The following is a 20,275-nucleotide window of genomic DNA, read 5'->3' on the forward strand; positions in this document are numbered from 1 at the left end:
TCCTCCCACTGCCTGCAGCGGTGAGGGTCGGGAAGACACTTTGTAATACAATAATGACAACCCACCTTGGGCTACTCAAAAGTTTGTTCTCCTTAAAAGTTGGAAGGAGTGCGGGACACCCATATTATCTTTCCCTTCTTGGGATAACTTGGCTTCACTGAGACCACACAGTTCAGTCTTTAGGAAAGCAGAAATGGATCCCCCCTCCCGCCTTTGCACTTGGTGTTAAGGAAATACCCCAGCTTAAAAGCATGGGGGGCAGTGGGGTTGTTCATTTCTAGCGCAATCAAATGGCGATACCGGAGTGCTGGGAGCTATGTGGGCCGCGGGTCGTGCTGAGCCGGCCCGGGATCCGGTGGCTTGCTATGTAAAGGTCTCCCCCCATCCCCCAATCTTGAGCCTCCCACGGAGATCTAGGCTTGGTCCTCCCCTGGAACAGCAATTACTGGTGCACAGATATAGCGAGAAATCTCAGCGAAAATCACTTAAGGTGTCGGCTTTGGAGAACCTCTGCCTGTTGGGGACAGAACCGCGGGCTCTGCTCGGGTACCATGCGATCACCTCAATCATGCCTGCCACCCCGGGTGTCCCCCAGCCAAGACCCCTCAAGGCTACGGCGCTGCCGGATTCCCACACTCAGGCTAGCAAGCCAGCGAGCTCCGCTTCCCACGTTAAGGGAGATAACCTGCAGGGAGAGGCACTCTTCGGCCGGGCCCACGAGCAGGGCCGTGTGCGGGCCGAGCTTTCAGGCATCCGGGTGCTGGGGGCCCAGAGGAGGCAGGCAGGTGAAAGCGCCGAGCCTGCAAGCCTCGGGGGGTCCTCGTGGCTTGGCGCATCCCAGCGGTCCACCGGGCTTGGGGGACGAGGAGGTGGGGGTGGCCCGGTCGGGAAGCCAGTACCCGATGCGCAGGAAGGAGCTAAAGTCCAGACTCTTAGAAGAAGGCCACGAGCTGGGTCCCAGAGACCAGCAGACCCCGGGAAAAGGAGGCCAAATCAGCAGTCTGGCGTGCTCGGGTCAGTGGGGGGTCCACAGAAGCCTGCTTTGCGCACTGAGAGCATTTACCGGGAGGAATCTTAAGTGATGCTGGGCCGGTCCCTTAGCTCCAGTTCTGAATGTTTTTGTTTAAGCCCAGAGCCTTCCCTTTTCCTTTTGGAACCCGGCGGGCAGCACTAGGCAGTCCTTGGGGCCCGGCTGGAGGCAGGTTCCCGCGGTGTCGAGGGCGTCGCTGGCCAGCGACCCTTTCCGGTTACCTGCTGGCAGGGGCCGCAGCCAGCGCCCATCCCCACTTAACCAGAAGCAGGCGCGCTGGCTGCAGCCTCAGGGACGCGCCCACCGCAAGTTCAAACCCGCATCCCACTCCCAGCAACAACCTTCACTATTGCACAAAGCTGTAACCTAAAACTCCCAAACCAGGCGTGCCAGTGCTGGGTGGCGGCTGACTGTACAGAGACACGTTCCAAATTATGTCAAAGAGGGACCCAAAACGGTGCATCCCATGCCCGGAAACAACCAGAAGTATCAGATGCAGCCATGACCTCCAGCTTGGAGTCTGCCTGCCCTCCAGGCCTCTGTAGCAAGGACCACACAGCCACCTTTCTCCTTTCTGTGCCACCCAATGGTCCAAGTCTCTGCCACACATCTGTTTGCTCCGATGCGTTATCGGCACCCTCACGTTCCCTCGTGAATTTCTCACACCCTTATCAGCACAGGGTGCTCCCAGCCGCCTGGTTCCCACTGCCCCCAGACTCTCCTGGGGCTGGGGGGGGGGGGCGAGCAAAACCCCAAACGCCCCCCCCCCCCCCGACGTGTTTCAGGAGTAGGCTCTGAAACCACACAGATTACAGGATTTGTCTCGGCCAGAATTAACATTACACGTGAAACCGGAGGGCTCCTGTGTATTGAGACGCGTTGTATAGGATTGCTCCGAGCGGGTGCTCCAAATAACAATATGAGATCTTAAATAACAATGATTTCTTTACTGTATAAAAATGAAATCTACACACTGTTTGGGAAGGGTGGTTTCTCTGGTGGAAGAAGTTCGAAGGAGACGGAGCCAAACCAGGTACTGGAAGAAGTTTCTCTGCCAGCCAGCGGAGGAGGAGGAGGAGGAGGGGGCAGGCGCATACAGGGAAGGCCTTCATGGAGCACCTTGCTCACAGTGGAAGGTTCTTCCAGAGCGGAACTCCAGCCGGACTTGCTGTCCTACAAGCCCGGTATTTTATGCTGGAAAGAAACAAAAAAACAAGTAAGGTGCAAATTCAAATGAAGGAGCCCCCAAGTCCAACCTACTTGGTCAAAGATAACTATCAGGCTGGGACTGGCGAAGGAGCGCTTGCTGCATCTTTTCCCGGAGCAAAAGTCACACGGCACGAGGTCGGTGCCTCATTGCGAATCCTTCAGCTCCCGCACCTTGTTCCTTCAATTCTGAGTGCAAGCCTGAGGTATGGAGGTGGAGGAGGGGAAGAAAAGAATCCCACAGCGAATGTAATGTTAAGTGGAATTGACTTCAGTGTGGGATCCCCACGGAAAATGGGTGAGCAGGAGTCGGGCTACATTCTCAGCTAGGTTAGCACTGTGCCCTCCTTCGCCTGCTGCAGGAATGGGCACGCCATTTCCTAGTGTAGCTCATTTTGGAGCCAGTTCTAGTCAAGGGCTTTAAAAAAAAAAGTGCTCATTTCTTGCAGTCATATAACTGGTATTTTTGTGAGTGAGTGTGTGTGTGTGCGCGCGCGCGTGCGCGCCTCTTGGACCGCTTCCGAGAGGGGAAGCTACCACCTACGTCCCTCATAAGGGCTGCAAATGTCCCCGAGCCAGGGCTCCTGGGTGGGGTGACACTCACCCCTTAGGCCTGCCCCCATCCTCTGAACGGAAAAATCAGTTATCGCAGTCTGGGGTTGTAAAAAAAAAAATCTGTTCCTAGAACCAATAGTCACATTTTAGGATCATGGACCATTAATAAAAATCTCCTTAACATGCAAATGGTCCTAAAATGCGTCGGCGGCGGATTACTGGAGCCTAATGGACGTCGTGCGTGTGATAACGCGGACTTTGAGAGGTTCCGGAATGGGTGTCCGACCACAGCCACCTGATTATCAGCTTACGACCAAACCACACTTTCAGCTGCCATGCTCTTAAGAGGCGCTCAGACCGCCAAGCCCAGGACGTCTCGGTCCTCCATCTAACCGGTTTAACCACCGCCCGGCGCTCGGAAGAGGAAAAAGGAAAATCTGCCCGTAGGCGCCAGGTCACCGCCAGGTGTCAGTGAGGCTGGTCCAAGGCCTCCCCGCTCCTCCCATCTCCAGCCTTAATGCGGCGACGCCCGCAGGGCGGTGGCTCTGGGCGCGTCGAGGGCCTCGCCCGGTCCCGGGCCCTCCCACAGGGTTCTGGTGCCTCTCTTCCTCCCGGCAACTCCCGCAGTGCCTGCTTCATTCGCCCCTCCACCGACCCGCGTCGGGGAAAATACACAGGGTTCTTACGCCCCGGGCGCGCAGCACCTGCTGACTGCGGGGAGAGAGTGGGTTCAGGGTTTCTCCCCAGAACTGGGCCAGCGTCTTTGGTTCTCATTCTCCATCCCACACCTCCCGGCTAGGACGCCCTGGGGCTCTTCCTTCCCCCCTCCCCCCCAGGGCTCCTGTCACCTGCAGAGTGTCGCGGTAAATCAGCTCCGGAAACCGACCGGGAATTGCCTGGCTCACCACGTGGGCCATCGGGATAGCCGCCCCCGACCCGCACCAACCAGGCATCACCCGCGGGAGCTGGTCTCGACTCTAGAGTGCCCCAGCCCTGTTTGCGGCCGCACGTGGCCCGGCTGCCCCGATCTCCTGCAGGGCCGGGTCACACCTCCCTGTTCGAGGCAGAGCAACTACGCTCAGAGGCAGGGAGCCTCACCTCCCCACACCGCTTCCCTGGTTCTGCGCCCACCCACGTGTGAAGGGAAGCTGCGATGTGGCCGCACTCAAGGCCCTACGCTGGGCCAGCTCCCTGCAACAAGCTGCCTCCCTGTGGTTCCTCATAGGGAGAAGGGTCCCAGGCTGGTTTGGCTGTGGGGTTCAGCTGGGCCTGCACCCGGAATCCGAGCGTGCCGTGGCCCACAACGCGGAGCAGGCGCGGTCCCTAGGGTGCCCAGGTCCCAGGATGGTGCCTGGCGATGGCTGCCTGCTTCAACTTCAGACCTCACCAGCTGGCATGTGGGTGGGTCCCCCGTGCCAGGACCTGTTTAGATGGCTGGTTTAACCAATTGGCCCAACACGAATTTTGAGTTAGAGCTTCTGGATTCTACAGGTGTGTCTAGATAGCCCGCCCTCCCTCCCAAGTCCTTCATGGCCTTGAGTTCAAGTAAGTTGGATGATGTGTGAGTGAGGTTTGGCTCAAGTCATTCTGCCATCCTATAGTAAGTAGAGAGAGGGTTGGGTAAATATGAAATTAATGCTGTTAAATTGAAGTCTGAAAGTAGGTAATTTTGGAGGGAGACCTCTTGTTCATATTTTTAATGTTGAAAGGATGCAAGTCTCTGAAATGCATTTTTAAAAATACACTAAGTTGTGTTTTTGCTCACAGTTTACACTGATCACTGTGCATTTTAGAAGCCAAGCAGCCTGCTGGCCTGCTGGCCTGTTGCTTCATTGCCTCTTCCCCATCCTTTGGTCTGAGAACAGGTTCACCAGGACCTGATTTTGACATGGGAGAAAAATGGAAAACTCAGCATCAATTGCACTAAACCACTTTTCAAGGATGGACCATTTGAGGGAATTAAGCCACTACTGGCAATTCTTACTTATTGGTTGATTTGAAAGGTTGAGTTACCAAGTTGGAGGGCTCTTCCATCCATGGGTTCACTCTCCCGACCCGCAGAAAGAGCTGGGCGTGGAGTGGGTAGCTCCAACCAGGTCTCTCAGGTAGACAACAGCCACCCAGTTATCTTTCACTGCTTTCCCAGCTGCCTTGGTGGGGAGCTGGGTCAGAAGTGGAGTAGCTGCGATTCCAACCAGCTCCTACTCATTTTCAATGGGTACCTTGCTTTGGCTCCATTTTTCTTTTCTTTCAGGATATTGGTCAGAAAGTAGAATAGTAAGACAAAGTTTGGAAGAGAGGATGCCTGCATTGATATCAGAGATTCTTTCCTGTGGTTTAGCACACGCTGGGGACAATTGTTTATAGATAGGTTTTATAGAATGAGTGAATTCTTTCCTATTGTAAGAAAACTTTTTACTGTTGACTAGGTATGGAATATAGTTTTTCTGGGCAAAAGAGCCAAAACTTTCACCAAATTCCTGTAGTAAAGATCTGAGCCCCAGGGGCAGCTGCTGTTGGAGTAGCCAGTAATTCTGCACATTAGGATCCCATGCGGGCAATGGTTGAGGTCCTGGCTACTTCCTTGTAAGGCAGCTCCTGCCTCACCTTGGAAGATGACCTTGGGCTGCTGCACTTCACCGAGGGAGACCTTGCTAAAGCTCCTGGCTCCTGGCTAGCGTGTGGCTATTAGCAGAGTGAGTCAGCAGATAGAAGATCTTTCTCTCTCTCTCTCTGCCTTTCTCTTTAATTCTGCCTTCCACATACATTTTTTTTTTAAGATCTGAAACCATTTATAACTGATAACATTTGATCTTTATGATGCATATGTAGTTCAAAAGGGTGAATTTGAAAATAAAACTTAAGTAGTTCATGGTAACAACCAGAGAAAATACAGTACCATAACATTTAAATCGACTTACTGTAATTGATTTTTTAATAGAAGATTTATTTAGTTGAAAATAAGGTCGAGAGAGAAATCTTCCAACCACTGGTTCACTCCTCAAGTTGCCACAATGGCCAGCGTTAGTCCAGTCTTAAGCCAGGAGCCAGGAGATTCTCCTGGGTTTTCTACTTGGGTGCAGGGGCCCAAGAACGTGGGCAGCTCTCGGATGCTTGTTCAGGTTCATTAGCAGCAAGTTGGATTGCAAGTGGAACAGCCAACCTTCACCAGCACCCATTTGGGATGTTGCCTTCTTAGGGGATGGCTTTACCAGTTACACCATGGAGCCTGCCCCTAGAACCGATATTTTTTTAAAGATTTATTTATTTTTATTGCAAAGTCAGATATATACAGAGAGGAAGAGAGAAAGAGAGAAATATTTTCTGTCCGATGATTCACTCCCCAAGTGACCACAATAGCTAGTGCTGCGCAGATCCGAAGCCAGGAGCCCTGAGCTCCTCCTGGTTTCCCACACAGGTGCAGGGTCCCAAGGCTTTGGGCCATCCTCCACTGCTTTCCCAGACCACAAGCAGGGAGCTGGATGGGAAGTGGAGCTGCCAGGATTAGAACCGGCGCCCATATGGGATCCTGGCATGTTCAAGGTGAGGACTTTAACCACTAGGCCACGGTGCCAAGCCCAGAACTGATACTTTTTGAAAAACAAAATATTTTCATGGATTTCTAAATTAGTCCCTGCACCCCTACTTCCCATCCAGCTCCCTGCTTGTGGCCTGGAAAAGCAGTCGAGGACAGCCCAAAGCCTTGGGACCCTGCACCCACGTGCGAGACCCGGAAAAGGCTCCTGACTCCTGGCTTTGGGTCGGCACAGCTTCAGACATTGCAGTCACTTGTTGAGTGAATCATTGGATGGAAGATCTTTCTCTCTGTCTCTCCTCCTCTCTGTATATCTGACTTTGCAATAAAAATAAAATAAATCTTAAAAAAATATGTATTTGAAAGGTGGGGATGGGGAAGAACTTTCATTGCCTGGCTCACTGCTCAAACGCCTGTAACAGCTGAGACTGAACCAGGCCGAAGCCAGCAGCCAAGAGCATGATCTTGGTCTAACCCAGGTGCAGGATTGAAAGTGCCCAGCTGTCATCTGTGCTATTCCTGGGGACTTAGCAGTGAGCTGGGCCAGAGGCAGAGCACGTGTTACTTGAGCACGTATTACTATAAATAAAATTCATAAATAAGTTTTATTTATTTATTTGAAACCTTTACTTATTTCTGTTGGAAAGGCAGATTTACAGAGAGGAAGAGATGATAGAAAGATCTTTCATCCACTGGTTCACTCCCCAAGTGGCCACAACAGTCGGAGCCACGCCGATCTGAAGCCAGGAGCCAGAAACTTCCTCCAGGTGTCCCATATGGGTGCAGGGTCCCGAGGCTTTGGGCCATCTTCCACTGCTTTCCCAGGCCACAAGCAGGGAAGACAGGAACCTGTGCCCATATGGGATCCCAGTGCTGGAATGGGGATAGTTAACCAGCTGAGCCATTGCACCAGGCCCAAATTTTGGAACATTTAATTTAAATGATTTTTTTTTCTCTCGCTGTGCTTATATGTGTGTGTTTAGATATATAAGTTTACCACACACACATCAATTCCTAAGTTTTTCAAGTTTGATGCTTGTCAAGGATGAATGAAATAATAAGCAAGAGAGCTGAGGCCCTCTGACCAAGGCAGAAGGAAGACAGACCTTCCCCGCAAGAAATTCATGACCAAGTGACAGGATCACCAGTAGCGAAGCCACAGTTACATTGAAATTAAATACTCAGCTATCACTTAAGATCCACAGCTTCCGCCCATTCCCCTGACCCCCCAGCTTACTCTCAACCTTGTCTCATGAGATATGTCCATTAGAACAAGGAGGAGTATAATCTGCAGGTTTATTTAACATTTGGTCTTTGTGCAAGGGCTTTCATTTAGAGGAACCATTGCAGCTAAGATTTGGATCTGGTCCCTAAAATAGCCTGATCCGGGTGACCTTAGGCAAGTAGACGCAAGATACTAGCAATTTATTTCATATCAGCTCCCAAGCCATCACCAGATGATAACAACCCTTGGGCGTTGTTAATCTCTGCTTGATTCAAACTGGTGACCAAGGTGAAAGGCGAGGGAGTTATCTCTTAGCAATTCATGTGGCCTTCCTCAGATTGCCAGTTGGGCCAATACAATTGAAGCCTCTTCTTCAGTGGTTACTTTAAAAATTTCATCTCCCAAGTCTTTGGTCTTTGTGGGACTGGAAGGTAGGAGGCCTTTATCAAGGAAAATGCCCCAGGGCCAAGATATGGGAGCTGAGAATCCAATACACATTAGAAAGATTGGAAAAACTGTGTTTTCTGCCTAATAAACTTTGAACATCACTGCTATGATGGCAACTAGAAGAAGCTGTTGGAAATAGATGTGGGATTTTTTTTTTTCTCCCCACACAGTACAGGAAAAACAAAAAAAGCAGATTCCTGTCTTAGAGACTTAGAGTTGATCTGTTTTGAAATTGGTTTTGTTTTCCCAATCAGTAAGGTCGATGCAGATCACAATAGACTCACTTGGCATCAAATTCAGGCTAGAAGCTGCTTGGCAAGGAGCCAAAAATAAAGAGAGCACAAAAATAAAGCACTAGAATGTTCTGCTGGTGCCCTGAGGAAAACCAGACCAAGTGGCTTTGGGGGTTACTGACGCTCTGTGCACTTAGCACATGCATGGAGAGAACATTTCGACCCCGTATTCCAGCGTGTTCTTTTCTAGCGCAAAGGCCTGGCAGTGTATATTTACTGCTTGATATAATTACTGTGCCTCTGCTACCCACATGGAGATAATGCACCTGTTTGATCTTCACACGTCACATTCTCAGAAGAAAAACTGAACAAGCTTCCAATATACTGCAGATAATTTTGTAATAAGCTTTTTGGGGGGGGAGGGCGAGTGTTAAGGTTTATGTCTTGCAGGTATGGTATTAGTAGTATAATACAAACCCAAAGCTCTTCTGGATGGGATCAAAGACCAACTTGACATAAGGCAGAATTTCAGTGTTCAGCAAACAGTGTCGCAGACACCCCTCCAGGTTGCTCTGTACCTTCATTCATTCCGAGAAGCTTTGTTTGCTGCCCTGCCTTTTTTAATGAAGTGGTATTTGCAAACATTACTCCTATTGTTTAGTATCTCCCTTCCCACCCCATCACCACCGGGATACACTAAATAAACACAATAATTACTAATGGCGCAACAATTGTCAGAGGGTCGATGCATTGTATGGCATTCCTAAAGGGACGTCTTTTGTGATAAAAAGTCTCTGCTAAAGCGTCCTGGAATTGTCTAATTGGCTGTGGAGAAACAGGGTGAAGACTAACTATGCAGTGTTGCTTCTGCTTAAAACTTGCTTTGGCTTCAGTTTCTGGCTGGTAGCAGCTGGGGAGAGCAGAGCTGTGCTATTTGGTTGGTCTTGTAAACCATCCTGGTTGGAGTAGCTGTAAGGGATTACAGTCTCAAGACTCTTTCCTTGTCCGGTGACTGCGCTGCGAGGTGTGAACTGATTAAAACTTAGAGCTCAGAAGGGGAGGAGATGAGACCTTTGTTCGCTTGGTCTTGTGTTAGCGTGTTTGATGATGATGATGGCAAGCATGTTGATGGGTTTGATGGCTCACACTGGAATTACATGCATCTTAAATCAGTAGAGAATTGGACTAGGACATTTTAAAAAGTCTATTTCTGGGCCCGGCGCGATGGCGCAAGTGGTTAAGTCCTCGCCTTGCACGCCCGGGATCCCATATGGGCGCCGGTTCTAACCCCGGCAGCCCCGCTTCCCTTCCAGCTCCCTGCCTGTGGCCTGGGAAAGCAGTCGAGGACGGCCCAAGGCTTTGGGAACCTGCACCCGCGTGGGAGACCCGGAAGAGGCTCCTGGCTTTGGATCAGCACAGCTCTGGCTGTTGCGCTCACTTGGGGAGTGAATCATTGGACGGAAGATCTTCCTCTCTGTCTCTCCTCTCTGTATATCTGCCTTTCCAATAAAAAATAATAAAAATAAATCTTTAAAAAAAAAGAAAATATAATCTATCAATATTCTTAAAAAAAAAGTCTATTTCTGTAAATTTTTAGTTGGACTAGGTAATTTACTTAACCCTACAGGATCTATGCAAAATGGAACAGCCGCTATTTTGCAGAGCTCAGTTTTCACTTCATTTTTCTTTTCATTTTATTGTTTTTTAAAAATATTTATATATGTATGTGGGAGGCTGAGTCCCTGATGGTTCAACCCACTATGCCATGGCGCTCGCTCCTCAGTTTTCACTTCGGCCTGCCCTGCTGATGAAGGGGCCCAACACTCTTCTACTGCTTTCCCGGCTGCTTTAGCAGGGAGCTGGACTGGAAGTGTGATGGCGGGGAGTCAGCCATATGGGATGCTGACTCTATAGCAGGTGGCCCTGGAGATCAAGCTTACTATTTAAAAAACATCCTTGTAGTCCTCTCCACTCAAGTTCTAAAATGTTCCTGCAGGTGCAGGCATGCGGAATATCAGCCTGCTCTCAGTGGAGCTGAGCATGACACTGGCATGTTTATTACCATATAATGTATGTCGATTCACATCTAAAAACATTGTGAAAACATGCTTTTATTGTCCTTTAAACAGAGCTCAGAGCTGCCAACACAGTTCACACTTTGCCTCCGAAACATGGGCATTTAATAAGAAAAGTGAAGTAAAGCAATTTAGTAATAAAGTAATGAAAACCTTGTAAATTGGGCTGCTGGTTTAAAAAAGGAGTGAGAGAATAATTGAGAATAAAAAAGACTTTATGCAAATCAACTTGTATAGATGATGGCAGAAGGAGAGAACAGGGTAATGAATTTGTTCAAATGAATTTACTGAAGACAGCAATTCAGCTCTCAAGGGAATTACAAAGAAAATGAGTAAGTGGCTAGAGGGGCTGATATCTCAAGAAAACCTGAATAGGCAGAATGGACCACATTTGCAAAGAGCAAAGCTTTCTTTAGTCATCAGCTTTCGCTGTTCTTCAAGACACAGGCCTGGGCGCAGTAGCAATTTAAAACTGCAAAAAGCAAAATGTGCCTCCTTGCCCGGGCAGGGAGGTGAGACCTCCTTGGTGATGGGTATGGTCCAGCAAGGACTGAGAGCGCCCTGCAAGTGTCTGAAAAGCCCCCAGGCAGCCAGAAGAATTGTTCAAGTCCCTCCAAGGGGTTCCTTCAGGAATGGGAATAAGGAATCTCGAGCGAGGACCTCTCGGGCTGTGGAAGTCTCTGCCCTCCGGGAAATGGCAGAGAATCCAGGTTAGAACATTTAAAGCAAGGGAAGGAAGGACACTTAGAATTAAGCCGTGGGGAATTGGCTGGCATTAGTAGTAGGGTGACTTACTACTAAATGACCTGTTAGGTGTGGGTTTCCATCTATAATTTATCTGACTGTATGCTTATTAAACACCACTCTTTATTTTTCAATTCTCTTGACAGTTATGTCACTAATGGTGTTATTGCCAAAGGGATTTCTAGGTTCTTATGGATTTGCATTCGTTCCAGAAGGAAATGCAGTTACTTAATAAGAGTTAGTCTGTATTTGCCTGCAAGACAACTTCAGCTTTGGCCTCCTCGGGAGACTGAATAACCACGTATGCTGCCAGCTTCTCACACCTGCTGTAGACTTCTCCCAACAGCAGGCCCTGACTGTAGCACTCACAATTAGAAGAAACTCATGATGTTTTCTGGCTCCGGAGATGTTAGCCTGTGTGAGAATGGCTATGGGAAGTATAGGAAGATATTCTCAGGTGTCAGAAGTATTTAGAAATGAAATGTTCACTTGTGCTTTTTTTAAAATATAGGAAAAGTAGGATCATGCTAAAGATGTAGCAGTTCATTCAGCAAGCATTGGAGGGTCTTCTTTGAAGCAGGCACCATTCTGGGGCTGGAACAGCCAAGAGCTGAACTTCCGTGGAGTCCACAGATGCTTTTAAGGCATGAGTGACTGGGAATCGAGCACATCTGTATCAGAGGGAAAGGCAGTAATGGGTTAAAGTGCATGGATGTGACAGCAGAGCTTCAAGATGCTCCGTGTTCTAATGAAAGCACATCTCGGACTAGAATTCAGCACTGTGAACTCGGCACTGGAGAGATACAGTTTGGGATACACCTTACCTGGGTCTCCTGGACCCCGTCTGGGTGGCCTGGCGGGTGTGGGAGGTGGTAGAACTTCCATAGGTCTTGGCCCCTGGGGTCGCAGAAGCTCCATATGGTGTCCTGTGTCCCAGCCCCGTTATGTGACAGTTGCTGCTAATGAAGCTTGGCTCTAGCTTGAATGTCTTTGAACCTCACCCCGCCAACCCCCCGCCCTCACCCTCTCCAATTGCCTCGATCAAACCAACTCCTAAAAAAACAAGGCTGTTAAAGGAATGGCCAGAGTGTCGCTGCAATGGGCAAAAGCAATTACTTTAGTGTTTTCGACAGACACTCTGATTGTAAGTGAAAGGCCCTCTTGGAAAAAAACAGTCCATTAAGAGACCACTTAATGTTTAATTACATGCGGCTGGAAACTCAGGCAGAGCAGCGGCCCAGCCAAATAGGTCATCAGGCTATGAGACAGACGCCGTGCCGATGCCGAGTTTCCTATTGAGTGAGTCCCAGGTACAAAAACCCGATGCCTGAGAGCTGCGTTCTCACACCCGGGGCCACTGCAATGCTTAATTATCACTGTCCGATGATGTAATGTGATCTTGGAAAATGGCATGAAGAATTCCTCCAAATTGTTTGTTTCTTTACCCTTCCTCCTCCCCCGTTTCTATTTCTTGGCTCTCTGCTTTGCTGTAGCTGCCCTTCTCCCTCTCCTGCGTCCCTCCCAAATGGTATTGTGAGGTTGAATTCACCAGGTGTGCAAACTTCCTCCCTCATCTGACACTTCTTTGGCAGAACGCACAGGCAGCTCAGCAGGTACTGTCAGGGTCAAGTTAAAGAATAACAGAACCTGCCGAAGCACATTTCCTTCTTGCAGTGCCTGGCATCGATGCCTTCTCAAAAAGGCTGCCGTGGCTTGCGCATTTCGCTTTTTACAGCTGGCATGGACTTAGCAGTCCGACTGTACGGTGTCACCTTCCCTCCCACACTGTGGCCGGCACTTCCACGGTCACAGGCCAGGGCAGACATGGACAAGAATAGAATGACGGATCACTTTACAATGTTGAGAAACAAAAGTAAGGGAGAACACGCTACTGTGGGTTCCCAGTTCGAATCTCAGTGGCCACTCTTAGGCCCTTTGCTCTTTAGAAGTGAGCGATCTTGGTAAAATATTCAAGATGTTTTACATTCATCTGCTTTTGTCTTTGTCTTAGTTTATAACTGGAAGAAAACTTTTGGGTCAAGTGAGTGCCAATGTTTTCACAAGACTAGTTGAACTTAAAAGCTAATTGATTTTGGAAAAACAAAATAACAAAAGGTTGTTGTTGTTGTTGTTATTTTTTTATCTAGTAGAAACCCAAGACATTACCAGTAATAATTCTACCAGGGATAAAAAGTAAAACAGTGAAAATGCATTTCTTAAAAAACCAGATGTACCACTGGTATCTGACCACTTTGTCTAGGGCTAGGCACCTCCTAGTGATGAAGACATTCATGTTGCATGGAAGATCCCGGGCTTGGATTTTTGGCTTCGGCTCCTGAATCCAGCTTCCTGAGGGTCCAAGAGGTGCAGTGGTGGTGACTCAGCTGTGTGAGTTCTCTTCCACCCAGAGGGGAGACCTGGAGTGAGGTTTTTGACTCCCAGTTTCAGCCCAGTCCAATCCAGGCATTGAGGGAATTTGGGCAGTGACTCAGGGAACAGGAGGTCTGTCTGTCTGACTTTCTCTGGCTCATAAATAAATACATGAGAAATTTTTTTTTTTTAAAGGGAGTGCTGGTAGATAGCTCAATGGACTAATCTTCCACCTGCAAGTGCTAGCATCCCATGTGGACAATGGTTCATGTGAGGAGTGATTTGAAGGCTGTCATGGAGACACAGACCCTGCCACCCTGAACCCGGTGCCATTTTCTCTTCCTCACAGCTCATGAAATTAGTACTGGTCCACCTGTTCATCAATTAGACAATCTTTCATTTCACCTGAGAATCTCACCCCTATCTCCCAGCCCGATCCGCTCGCAGGCACCAATCCGCTGGGACCTGCCCTCAGTCCCTCCCAATCCCACCCCCCCCACACACACACACACCTTGCGGGCTCACCTGAACATCATGAGCCCCAGGCGCCTATATCTGCCCTTCCACCACCTCAGTCCTGTTCCTGCCCTGCTGGAGATGTCTCCATGTTTTTTCCTTGCTGCTCTTCCCACCACCTCTGTCCTGTTCCTGCCCACTGGAATAAACCTCCTAAAGTGCCTCGTTGCGTCTGGTGTTTTCAGCTCATGGTAAAAGAACCAGGTTGTGGGAATTAGCTGCCCATACTAACGTAAAAACTAGAACTTTAACAGTTTAAAAAAACTAACAGTTCATGTCTTGACTGCTCCACTTCCCTTCTACCTCCTGGCTTGTGGCCTGGGAAACAGCAGAGGGTGGTTCAAAGCCTCGGGACCCTGCACTCTCGCGGGAGAGCCACAAGAACCTCTGACTTCTGGCTTCAGATAGGCACAGCTCCATCCACTGTGGTCGTTTGGGAAGTGAATCAGTAGATGGAAGATCTTTCTGTCTCTTCCTTTCCATGAATCTGTCTTTCTGATAAATAAATCTTATTTACATTTTTAAATATTTCTTTTCCTTTTTTAATTTTATCTATATTCCGTAGCTTTTTCTAAGAGGGATGGCCCAGAATGTTCTTAAATTTTCAGGTTCTTGGGCCTGAAACTGTGCCTCAATGGCTAATTCCTCACTTTGTAAGTCCCAGGATCCCATATGGGCACCGGTTTGTATCCTGGCTGCTCCGCTTCCCATCCAGCTCCCTGCTTATGGCCTGGGAAAGCAGTGGGAGATGGCCCAAAGCCTTGAGGCTATTTTCATTTATTTATAAAAATAATTAAAATCTGTAAAATAGCCTCAAGTCTTCACGATGATGTTATATATACTTTTCTTTTTTTAGATTTATTGTGTATCTGAAAGGCAAGTCTGCAGAAAGAATGAGAGAGAAACATCTTTCATCTGCTGGTTCACTCCCCAGTGGCTGCAACAGCCAGAGATGAGCTGATCCGAAGCCAGGATCCAGGAGTTTCTTCAAGGTATCCCACTTGGGTGCACAGGCCCAAGGACTTGGGCTGTCCTCTGCTGCTTTCCCAGTTCATAAACAGCGAGCTGAATGGGAAGTGGAGCAGCCAGGACCTGAACTGGTACCCATATGGGATGAAACTGTTGCAGAAGGCAGCTTTACCGGCTATTCCACAGCACTGGTCCCTGGATATGGCATTTCTAACCTTATCAATGACCAGTGCTCCCAACACAGTTAGGTAGAATGTTCAAAGCAAGTTGCAAGATGCTTTTCTAGAGCCGATGGTATTGGCTCTGGGAAAGCGGGAAAGCGTGGCCAAAGTCTTGGGCCTACCTGTACTCACGTGGGAAACCAGGAAGTAGCTCCTGGCTTCAGATCAGCTCAGCTCCAGCTGTTGTGGCCTTGTGCGGAGTGAACCAGAAGATGGACAACACCTCTTTCTGTCTCTCCTTCTCTCTCTGTAAAATATGGCATATATATATATACAAATTATATATATATACAAGTTATACATATATATACACAAATTTATTTGTTTTTATTGGAAAGGAAAATTTACAGAGAGAAGGAGAGACTGAAAGAAAGGTCAGACCTTCCATGTGCTGGCTCACTCCCCTAGTGGCCACAAAGGCAGGAGTTGACCCTATCCAAAACCAGGAGCCAGGAACATCTTCTGGGTCTCCCAAATGGGTGCAGGGTCCCAAGGCTTTGGGCTGTCCTCGACTGCTTTCCCAGACCACAAGCAGGGATCTGGATGGGACGTGGAGCTGCCGGGATACAAACCGGGGTCCATATGGCATCCTTAAGGCAAGGACTGTGGCCACTAGGCTACCATGCCAGGCTCCTCAAATAAATATGTTTTTTAAAAAGTTGAGTAGGTACAGCAAAAAATTGAAATCCATGGATACTTTTTGATGATATGCATTTTGCAGGAACAATTTGAACACTCCCTGGTATAAAATGGAAGATATAAAAACGAAACCAAGACTCAGCATCTCAGCCTGGCTGGTAAGGTTTCCCAACATCTTTTCCCAACTGTCATGTAGAAGTCAAGTGCAGGAGGGTGTGCTGTCCACTGTCTCTCAGGGACTGAAGTGGCTGCTGTCCTGGATGCTCAGGGGGGTCGCCTTCCACACCCCCTGACCTGGCCTAGGTGTTCTGTGACCTTCTTAGTTTTACCTCTCTCGTCTCCCCAGCTTGTGCCCCGACATTCCAGCCAAGCTCTTCTTGCTGGTGAGTGTCTAACTTGTGCTTTGCTTCTTGTTATTGGCCACATCACTGCTTGTCCTTTGAGATAGCTCAAATACCACCATCATGTGACGCCCACCAGTCACTCCCTCCCTGGCCAGCTGATCCTGCAGTCTGCCAACACTTTGCAAATCCTGATGCTTAGCACTTCCTACAAGTTATCAGAATCCTTTGTTTACCTGTCCTTCCAGCCCAGCCATGAGCTATGCAGGGCAAGGGGCCAGACCCACCTGTTTTATCACTTTCGCAGCCAGTAAGCGTCCTCACATACAAAAAGTTCCTTAATGCACATTGGTGGAATTGAACAGAATTTCTCAGTATTACTCATTCGCAAAGGACTTTATACATTTTCTTAAAAATTTGTTTGCAAGATCTTCCATCTCGTGGTTTGCTCTTCAATTTCCCACAACAGCCAGTGGTGGGAGTGTTGGGGGCAGTGTAGGGTTGAAGATAAGGACCCCACCCTGTGGGGGTAGCAGGGATCCAACCTAATGAGCCATCACTTGCTGCCCCCAGTGTGGACCCTGGCAGGAAGTTAGAATCGAATCCCTTAGCAGGAGCTACAACTCAAATCCAGGCACTCGGTGTGGAGCACAGGTGTCCCGGGCAGTGTCACAGCCTCAGTGCCATGACACTGTCCTGCAGAAGAATGCCATGCTAGGGATTTGAAGACAGAGAGGAATTGAGAGCAATGTCTATACCTTCTACTAATCTGCTCTTAAAAAAAAAGCCTATTAAATTTTTTTTGAAAAATACAGGTTGAGAGGGAAGTTACAAAGTTGCTGTTACACAGCTTGAGTGTCCTTAAACTGAAAATCCAAGATGAAGCTTGAGTGAGTGAGCCAAAATCTTACATGTTTAGCGATAATATGACACCACAGTAGAAATTTCTATACTATGAAACTTCATGTCATGCACAAAATAATCAAAAACATTGTATAAGATTACTTTTAGGAGGGCCTGGCGCGTTAGTGAAGCAGCTAAAGTCCTTGCCTGGAATGTGCCGGGATCCCATATGATCGCCAGTTCTAATCCTGGCAGCTCCACTACCCATCCAGCTCCCTGCCTGTGGCCCGGGAAAGCAGTCGAGGACGGCCCAAAGCCTTGGGACCCTGCACCGGCGTGGGAGACCCGGAAGAAGCTCCTTGTTCTTGGCTTCTGATTGGCTCAGCTCCAGCCGTTGAGGCTGCTTGGGGACTGAACTATCGGATGAATCTTCCTCTCTGTCTCTCCTCTCTGCATATCTGCCTTTCCAATAAAAGGAAATAAGGTTTTTTTTTTTTTTTAAGATTACTTTTACGTGACATGTACAGAGCTTATATAAAATATTAGTGAATTTTGTGTTCAAAGTTGGGTCCCATTCGGTAGATATGTTACTCTGTGCAAACGGGTATTCCAAATCTGAAAAAATAAAAACTGTGAAGCACTTTGGGCCCCAGATATTTCAACATAAGCATTTTCTTTTCTTTCCCTTTTTTTGTTTTGCAAAGACTTCCTTATTTTTGTTGGAAAGGCAGATTTACACAGAAAATGAGAGATGGAGAAAGAGATCTTCCATCTGTTGATTTATTCCCTAAATGGCTCCAACAGCCGGAGCAGAGCTGATTTGAAGCCAGGAGCCAGGAGCCTTCTCCGGGTTTCCCACATGGGCCATCCTCTACTGCTTTCCCAGGCCATAAGCATGGAGCTGAGTAGGAAGTAGAGTAGCTGGGACATGAACCAGCACCCATGTGGGATGCTTATGCTTGCGGGTAGAGGATTAGGCAGTTGAGCCACAGTACTGGGCCCTTATTTAGTGTTTGTAAGAGATTTACGGTAAGGACGTAGGGACAGAGTGGTAGCACAGGACACTGATCCAATGCTGTGGCCCCTGGAGATGACAGAATTCGGATTTTGAGATCTTAGTTGGTTTTCTCAGGAGAATGATGCTGTTCTGGGGATCTGCTAGAGTGAGTCTCCAGGTCTGGGATATTTACCAAGGGTTGGCATTTGAAATGCCTCAGGGGTCCTGGACCCTGCCTCTGGCTTGAGGCAGTGATGTCTTCAGACTTCTTAGAATTCTATTCTTAAATGCAAACCTCTGTGTGTGTGTGTGTGTATGCATATATGAAAATAACTATTGAAATACAGTTGCCAAAATAATAATAAAAAAAGGAGTTGTGATATGTGTCTTTAAGCATCAATGCTTTAAATAACAAGCCTTAGCAATATCTATTTTTGGAGTATTGATGAGCTACATGAGCAACTGACACAGAATGAAAATCCTTGTCATTTCTCTGTGTGCAAGACAGACTCTGTGTTCACAGGTATTGGTTAAGACATTGTTATGTGTTGGTGCTGCTGTTTGCAGGTAAAGCTAGCACCTATGGCACTACCATTCCATAGGAGAACTCCTTCCTGTCCCAGCTGCTCCACTTCCCAGCCAGGTCCCTGCTAATTGCCTGGGAAAAGCAAGGGAAGATGACCCGCGTGTCTGGGCCCTGCCACTCATGGAAGACCTGATCCAGTCCCAGGAGTTGTGACCATTTGGAGAGTGAACCAACAAATGAAAGATGGGAAGGAGACAGAGTGATATGCGCAGATGTTGCGATGTGGATGGCGAGAGGTATATAACGAATACAGCAAGGGAAAGGAGCAGAAGGAAGGTGGAGAAAATGGGCGGAGCTAGAGGCAAGGAGCAGCTACACAGCGCTTCCTGTGCAGGGAAGCCCAGCGATGTCCACAGAGGCCGCAGAAGCACACGTCTGTGGAGGAATCTGGGAAGGCATGGAAAAGTCTTGGCATCTGGGAGAGATTTTGTAGCCGTTTCCAGCAGAGAGAGACACAGCTGACAGTGACACTGTACCGAGGAACGTAACGGGACCTGTGCTTGCAGTCCTTTCATGATGGCAAATCCGGAGCTGTCCCCACCGCAGCCCAGGTTAGACATGGATGAGCGTCAAGAGTCGTGAGACACACTTCAGCTGACGCAGTGTAGACACCAGCCTAGCATATCCAAATGCACCTCACCAAGTTGACGCAAAAATGGAATTTTAAAAATTACATACGTTTTTATAAACTTGTTGAAGTTTCTGTGTTTTATAGACTTCAAAGAAAGAGGGAATGCCAAAGTAGGAGGCACGGATGGTATTTTGATCATTTCAAAAGGAAAATTTGCGCTGTTAGGTCATCCATTGTCTGTCAGAAATCAGGTTTGCCATGGCCAAATCCCTGTTTGCCTTTAAGTCTTTATCTCTCTTTTCATTTACTTTGTTTCTTGGTCACAGGAACCAGCAAAATTCTCTGACAACTCCCAGCTCATTCTCATCTGCCAATTCCAACACTACTAACGGCCTTTCTCTTACCGTGATCCCCAAATATTACCATCCCCACGGTTAACGTCAAGTTCTATCCCTGCCATGAAGATTTTTGTGGAGTTCCCCCTCTCGATCAGGGCACCCAAACAGATCTTCTAAATCTTCCATTGCACTTTGTATTTCTCTTTTGATAGATACCTTTCTTTGTTAAAACAGAGAACCACAGCTTTGAGAAGAATTATGCTAGAAAAAGTGCGCAGGAAAGGGAAAAAAGGGGCTTGGCACAGTAGCCTAGTGGCTAAAATCCTCACCTTGTATATGCTGGAATACCAGTGGTTGCTCCACTTCCCTTCCAGCTCCTTTCCTGTGGCCTGGGAAGGCAGCAGAGGATGGCCCAAAGCTTTGGGACCCTGTGCCCATGTGGGAGACCTGGAAGAAGATCCTGGCTTCTGGCTTTGAATTGGCTCAGCTCTGACTGTTGCAGCCATATGCGGAGTGCACCAGCAGATCCTTCTCTCTGTCTCTCCCTCTCTCTGTAGATCTTCTTTAAAACAAACAAACAAACAAACAAACAAACAAACAAAAGGAAGAAATGGACAGAGGATAAAAGCAGTACCTAAGGCCTTGGATGGTTATGCATCAATATGTGGGATGCAGGGCCTGGCATGACGACTGCATGGCTAAAATCCTCACCTTACAAGTACAGGATCCCAAGCGGGTACCAGTTTCCTGCTTGTGGCCTGGGAGAGCAGTCAAGGACATCCCAGGGACTTGGGACCCTGCAAACCCTCATGGGAGACCCGGAGGAAGCTCCTG

At 48.3% G+C, this 20,275-nt stretch overlaps 1 long non-coding RNA gene across 1 annotated transcript; it reads right to left on the reverse strand.

Annotated features, from left to right (window-relative positions):
* Positions 1–11,677: 11,677 nt before the first annotated feature.
* Positions 11,678–19,804, reverse strand: LOC121148992. Its single transcript, XR_005882607.1, has 4 exons — positions 19,771–19,804; positions 14,056–14,068; positions 11,875–11,976; positions 11,678–11,721 (listed from the first exon to the last, which is right to left on the reverse strand). It is a non-coding gene; the product is annotated as an uncharacterized LOC121148992 (long non-coding RNA).
* Positions 19,805–20,275: the final 471 nt, after the last annotated feature.

The sequence above is a fragment of the Ochotona curzoniae genome, unplaced genomic scaffold, assembly GCF_017591425.1.
Source record: "Ochotona curzoniae isolate NIBS_2020 unplaced genomic scaffold, NIBS_Ocur_1.0 scaffold_4701, whole genome shotgun sequence".
NCBI lineage: Eukaryota > Metazoa > Chordata > Mammalia > Lagomorpha > Ochotonidae > Ochotona > Ochotona curzoniae.